We start from the raw sequence: 7,315 nt of genomic DNA, 5'->3' as shown, positions 1-7,315 counted from the left end.
AAGAACATCATTTAAGACTTCTGGATTTTAAGTTCCCTAAGTTAAAAATCAACAAGGGAGATCTCCGATCAGGGTTTGTTTCTTTGTTGTCGTTTTGTTTGTTGTTTGTTTGTTTGATTTGTGTTTTGGTTTTTTTAGGACTGCTAAGAACATATCAGCAGGAAAATACTTAATATTTGTATATAATACTTATATATATAAGCAAATACTTAATCTGTTACACAGGGATGTTAACATATAGTAACACCCCTGTGATGCTTTGTAACTGAAAAAAATGTAAGGATGAAAAAAAAAGAAAAAGTCTTAATTTATAAACAGTGAAGGTCAATAAAGGAACATAGTTACAAAAAATGAAACAATGTGTGTCGTTAAAATTACACCAAGGAATAATATTTTCCTCTTGCCACATTTCACGAGAATTGAAGAATGGCCAATTACCCTCATTTGACCCAAGATTTACTTGAAATGAAGTCCTCTTTGAACTTGTTTTCCCGCTCCTATTGTTAACGATGTCTATCAGAGCCTCCCAAAGTACTTGCTCTGGGTGATCTGTTCTTTCCCTACCTCACCTTCCCTGCCAGCTCCTTCCTCTTTTTCCTGTTTATCTGCTTCTCATTTCCTATCGTTAAGTACTAGATCATTACACAGAGACCTGGAAGATTTGATGGTTTCCTTCTCCCTTTGTTCAAGGACTTCTGACTAATATTTCTATTGTATTTGCTAATTAGCCTGTTCTAGGGAAAGTTTTATGCTGCTTTCCCATTTATATTTTTCTGAAGGAATACTGGTAAAACTTTTTATGGCATGTACAAAAAAATCTTTAAAGCATAATTTCCTTCCTAAACTCTTTATGAGTAGTGTGGGTATAACCCATTTATTACATTTGGAATGGGATGCCTCATGCTTCCCTGTCCCTATTTAGTCTGCTAATTTTAGGGAGTCGTTTCTGGATGTCCTGCCATAAGAAACAAACTGAAAAAGTGGTGAAGCCGAAGTCATTAGTAAGCAGGACAGGCAGGAGCAGACCTGTAGTCCCTGGACTTGCAGAAAAGTCCGGGATGACTTGCTGACAGAAAACTGAGAACCTGTCAAAGTGCCATGGCCTAGGTTAACAGCAGCCAGAGGAATGTGGAAAATGGCTTATTTGGGGAGTTTACAAAGAAAAGAGAAGTGGAACAGATAGTTGGCTGCTTTCCTGTTGACTAACAAGTTCAGCTTTACTGTGGATATGTCAGCCCTGGGAACTACTGTGTTTCAGAGACTTCTGTGAACTTGGCAGAGCTGCCAGGCTTGGTCTGGGAGTACTTGACACATCCTTGCTTGTTTCCATGCAAACTGTTTTGTGTTGTGCTCAGCCACCCAGCCAACAGCTCTTCCCATTTTTATGAACCTCATCTGGAAAATTCAACAAAGGATTTACAAACATCTCCCAGTTTTGGCAGAGTCTCTTCCTCATTCAGCTAAACGTGCATTTAAAATTATGTGGCATTTGACTGGTGGGAGGAGCATTTCTGTACTGTTCTTTCAGCTTCTTGTCTAAGAGTCTGTTATTATCAGACTATTAACCAAGGCACAGAGGATGCTGTCATCCCCAGCCCTCCCTTTCTGCATCCAGCCTGATACCCAAGGGCTCCCAGAGCATGAGCATCTACCTGTCCTTACCCCACTTGAAGCCAGCCAGGGCCTGGATATTTCCCACATCACAGAAGCCTGGGCTGACCAGGATGTGTGAGTCCACCAGACAAGGATACTGTGCCCAGCCCAGCAGCCCTCATTAGCTGCACAGTGTGGTTGTGAGGATAGGTGGGACAGAAGGGTTGCCTCTCTCTCTCTCCCTCCTTACATAGGTGTTCACCCAAGCCCACCCCTCAGCATGAGGGGTGAAGTGAGTTTAGATCTGTAACAGGCTCATGGGTATAAAGTATAACATAGATGGCATTAATGTGCTCTCTGTGAAAGAGACCCTCCTGTGGCTCCAGTCACAGAATGGCCTGGGTTAGAAGGGACCTTAAGTCCCACAGCTGTGGGCAGGGACACCTTCCAGTAGACCAGGTTGCTCAGAGCCCCATCCAGCCTGGCCTTGAACACTTCCAGGGATGGGCCATCCAGGAGTTCCCTGGGCAACCTGTTCCATCGACTCACTACTCTCTGAGTAAAGAATTTCTTCCTAACATCTAATCTAAATATCTCCTCTTTTAGTTTAAAACTGTGAAGGTTTTAAAAGGAGGTGCCAGTTGCCCTTCGCTTTTGCTGGGCACAGAGCACACACAAGTAAATTGCCCCAGGCCAAGCCTCAGGTGACAAAATTTCTGCAAGCTGATGTCAGGGGGGAATGCGACAGCTGCAGGAGGACAACACTGATCCCCTGCTTGGAGACACCCCTTGGGACAGAGAGGGAAAACTTCTGCCCTGGGATCTCTCTCAGACTTTCTACAACAGACAAACACCTTCACTACTAAACGACTCCCTTCACACGTATACACTTTCTCTTTTGAATTTGCTAGTAGCTTTTTCTCTTCAGGGTTGTGTTGAGCTTCAAGGACGAAACTTAAGATGCCTCATTTAATGTTAGCCCACATCTGTCCATTTTCATGCTGGACTCCAAAGTACATTTCCATAAGCTGTTGCTGTCACACAAACCCATGGTCCAGCAGAAGGACTTTCAGCCACTGCAGTGTGACCTGGGAAAGGTGATGGAAGAAGGCAGCAAAACAGCACACCTGGCAGACTAAACCTGTCCCTCACTAATGGAAGGGGCACAATCATCACACACAGGTGCTTGGCTTAACCCTGAAATAGCAAACTAGAAGCAGATATGGTATGGAGATGTGGTAAAACATGAAACACAGAAAGAAAGAAGCAAAAGAGATCGGTGGGTCTCTCTTGTCCTTCAGATTTGCGACAGGAAACACAGAGTTTGAAGTGGTCAAGCAATACCCCTTTCAGCTGGCAGCAGTTCTTTGAAGACAAAAGCAGCTGCAGCTAAACCACCCATCAACACCGGCTTTGTGCAGACTTGCCCTTGCTCTGGCTTCTGACCAGACATTCTTGCTTTCACCTCTTCCCTGCAGCTTTCCAGCCACCTGCTGCCACTTTCAGCTTTCTGCTGCTATATATATTCTTTTTAATCTCTCCTGAATCCTGCCTACATTTTCTGAAGGCAAGATCAAACTGGATTTTTTTCAAGCCAGCTTTTCTAAAGAAACAAGTTCTTTGTGATGTCAGGCCATTCATGTTTTTTGACCTTCCCTTCAGCCATATTTAAGACAGGAAAGTGATCTGAAAAACTAAGTTTCTGCACGCAAAAGATACCTGAGTTGGAAGGGACTCGCAAGGATCATTGACTTCCAACTCCTGGCTCTGCACAGGACAGCCCCAAGAACTACGCCATGTGACTGAGAGGGTTTTCCAAATGCTTCTTGAACTGATAGGCTGGGTGCTGTGACCACTTAATACTTATACTGAGAAGCCAACTGAACCATTCTTCTTCCCCTTTGCTACTGGGACCATGAGAGACAGAAGGATATTACAGTAGGATATTTCATGGACATGCAGCTGTTGTGGTGCTGTTGGGGGACATCTAGAAAAATGTGGCAGCACTTCAGAGGAAAACAGGTTGAATTTAGTTCTATTGCTCACAGAGAAGCTAAAAATCATACAATTGAGGTGTGTGTGTGAGAGAACAGATCCTGCAGCAGGGAGTGCCTGTGGGGTGAACGCTTACAGTATCAGAATGTGCCTTCTGGTGGGGTCACCAGAGACAGCATGCCAACACCAGTACAGCATCCCTGTGTGCAGCACCCTTTCACCTGCCTCATGGCCCCACAGGCTGAGCACAATCTCCATGTGTGCACAGGAGTTGTCAGAACAGGACTTTCCCTGCAGTACTAGAAAAAAACCTGGCCTTTGCTGCAGGGCAGTGAGCAGGGAATTGACTTAAATGAGGTTTGTGGCCAGTATGAGACTTGCAAAAGTGTATTTTTATGCATATACATATATATGTGTGTATGTGTATAAAGACATATAGAATCTGACTGTCTGAAGGAAACGGCAACAGGTTTGCAGGAAGACTAACTCCCTGTGAGTCTAATGAGAGCCAGCATTTTGTTTCAGACAGGTACAGACCAGCCTGCTTATCACATTTGTTCCCAGACAGCAAAGCTTGAGCTGGTAAGCACGCATCTGCACTCAACATAGCCCTCCTCCTTCCTTGTTTACTTGACTTGCCCCAGGCTCCTCTTCCCTCACACATCCAGCTCCTTTCTTGTGCCTAGCACCTTGCACCCACCTCTGTTCAATTTGTTGGCCAGAAAGCAGAACTGCATAAGGCACTGGCAACCCAAAATCTGTTTTCCTCACCGTTGTTACTGAGACCTTCTGCTGAATTGAGGGGAAAAGAAAAAGGTGGAGGAAGAAAAACGAGTATTCAGATTTTTACTCAGATGTCCCAGGAAGGATTTAGGCTGCCTTGGATCCCCCTCTAAGTCCAAGACAGCTCATCCTAAGCACCTTACTCCTTATTCCTCCTTCAGAACTTCATCCAGGTGCTGTGTGGAAGGGCACAGAAGAGGCACAGATGGCACTCAGAGACAAAGGTCTCTTGCTTTTCAAGCTGCTGCTGAAACTGCCTGGAAAACTCACTGGGCTGAAAAGAGGCACTTGCCCTTTTCCTCTTTGGTGCCATCTCTGGATTGCACCCAGCAGCTCTCAAGAAGATAGGGTTAGACCAGAGGTTATGCCTAATTGTGATTAATGATGAAGTAACTATACTCCACAGCTGGGGGCAGGGGAGAGGCCCTGGCAGCTCTTCAGCTCCACCCTGCTCAGAGCTAGAGGTTCACTTCTCTGCAGAGAACAGTGGCTACTGACACCTTGGCTGTAATCTGGAGCCAGGCACTTTTCCATGTGCTGCCTTCTCCTGCCTGCCCCACACCTTCTTACTTGCCTGGAGGACTAGTTGGGTATGAAGCGAAGAGTGAGAATCACATTTATTTTCTGTGCTCAGAAGAAACACTCTTGAGGCAATGCACTTACTTAGATGTCTAAGAACTGAAATACACGGAAAACATATTAGTACTTCTATCTGCCTGTCATTAGCATAGAAAAGAGATTCTTTTCAGAGACTTCTGGGTTCTACTTTCACATTATGCAAAGCCCCTCTCCCATTAGCACCCCTACATTCAAAGGCCACAGGAAAAAAGAGACAAGACCAGGACCCTTGCGAATCCTGCCAGGACAGGACCACGTACAAGGCAGCTGTCAGGCTGGGGTGTGCTCACCTAAACAGCAAAAATTTAAACATCGTGAGGATTTTTGATTACAACTTGAGCTTCTGAAGAGCAGAGGAGTCCCAGGACTCCTCTGTCTTGCATCCACTCAGGGGCATCATTCAGAGCCCTGGGGCACCATATCCCTGAGACCAGCTTGCGACTGAGGCAGCGTGGTGTTGGGACTCAGAAATATGGAAGAAAGCCTGATGATAAATGGCTGACCCACCCAGCAGGAAAAGCCTGCCAATAAATGGCTTAATAAAATAGCTGTTTTAATAAGAAAGAATAAATCTTCTGTCATTCCAGATGCTGTGGGAACCCCACTTTCATGAAAAAGCAGCATGTTAGCCCTCAGGATCACATGTAGGTTTTACAATGGAATAGCTGCATCTTATACTATAGACACTGCAAATCAACATATGTTACATCACAGCTGATCTGAATATCCAGACACTGAATTCCATCTCTCAGGAGGAGATAAAACTATGTCCCTGAAGTTCCCCTTATTACATAAAACTCCTTATATCCTGTGTTCTTAAAGAAACAAGTTGCAGACAAAAGCATCCAGAACTTTGGCAAAAGCAAGGCACTCAGATACCATGGGGTTTAATTAGCCTCAGGTATTTAAACTCATTGCAATATACAAGAATTCCAGTCTTGGAAAAAGTATGGAAAGTTGTCATCACAGAGGTTCTTCAGGCTGTAAGAGAAGCCTCTTTGTTTCCAGTTAAAATGTCCGTCACCTCAGACCTGTTGGGCTACCTCACTATTGTTAGGAGTGGCCATCTCAACACCCACCTAGACAACAAGAATCCAGAGTGCCAGATTGCCTTCTTTATGAAGCTGGCAGTTGGGAATAGCTAAAGGCTTCAGAGGGAAATAATCATATTTGAGATTTTTCTGTTTAAAAACACCTTACGGACTTTGTCTGTGCTCCTAAAGTCTAATGTAAACCAAACATTAAAGGGTCAGACCTACAGAATTTTCAGTTCACCTTTAGAAACTGGAACAAATGGATATAAGCTTAAAAACAGAAAGTAAGATCTCTTCTGGGCTTCATCTCTCTGCTCCTTACCCTCAGCTATTTATCAACCATTTAATATTTCAAAACCAAGATTAAACCCAAACAAGGCAATACATTGCACAGTTTCCTTCATGTAACTGCAGAAGAATTAATGCCTATGAAAGAGGAAACAGCTGAAAAGCCAAGAAAAACCCTTTGATTTTTCCCATTTCCAAATATAAAGAAACTACTCGCCATGAAGTTATTAGCTTAGAATTTTGTAATCAAAATACATACAGGAAACTTGCCCATGCTTTCCAAGGGAAACATTTTCAAAGTGAAACCAATTTCTGTACGGTACACCTGATAAAATAGAGAGAAAACAAAGGCTGCAGTTCTTCTCTTTATCTATTCTACTATTGTGTTTACATTGGTCTGTGTCTAAACGTCCTTCTGCTGACATTTAAGACAAAAAGAAAGAACATGAAAGGCCTGGGGAAAAAAGAAAGTAAGGCAGTAAAGTGCTTTATCTTGCAAAATCAGAAAGTCATTGGCAATGAAACACTCTGCACTGATAAAGCACCAGATTATACCAGCGTTTATATGATTTATCACAACTGAAAACGAAAAAGCAACTGAAGTCCTAAAACTTTCTTCTACATCTGATATGAAAAATCAGATCTGTTATTTACTTCTAGTGATATCTGAAGTTTATTGCTTGGACCAAAAAAACCAAAAATCAAACCAACAAACCAACCAAAAAAAACCCCCATGCAGTAAGAGTTTCTCAGACGCTTCCTTCAGCTTCACATGAGCCTTCAGCATTCCAGCAAACACACTTGCACAGCATCTCAGGGGCAGCTCGTTTTCAGCAGTGGAACACCGTGTGACCCCAGCCTGCACCACAGAAAGCTGTTTACCCCCAGTCAGGGGCTGTGGAGGGTGACTAGAGATACCTGAGTGGGAGTGTCCCTCCCATCTAGAGACTTCCAAGGTAAAGAAACTAGATGACTCAAAAGACTAATTCCAATCCTGTATTCTA

This window comes from Chiroxiphia lanceolata, chromosome 2 (assembly GCF_009829145.1).
Source record: "Chiroxiphia lanceolata isolate bChiLan1 chromosome 2, bChiLan1.pri, whole genome shotgun sequence".
NCBI lineage: Eukaryota > Metazoa > Chordata > Aves > Passeriformes > Pipridae > Chiroxiphia > Chiroxiphia lanceolata.
Note: the sequence above shows the minus strand (reverse complement) of the source record.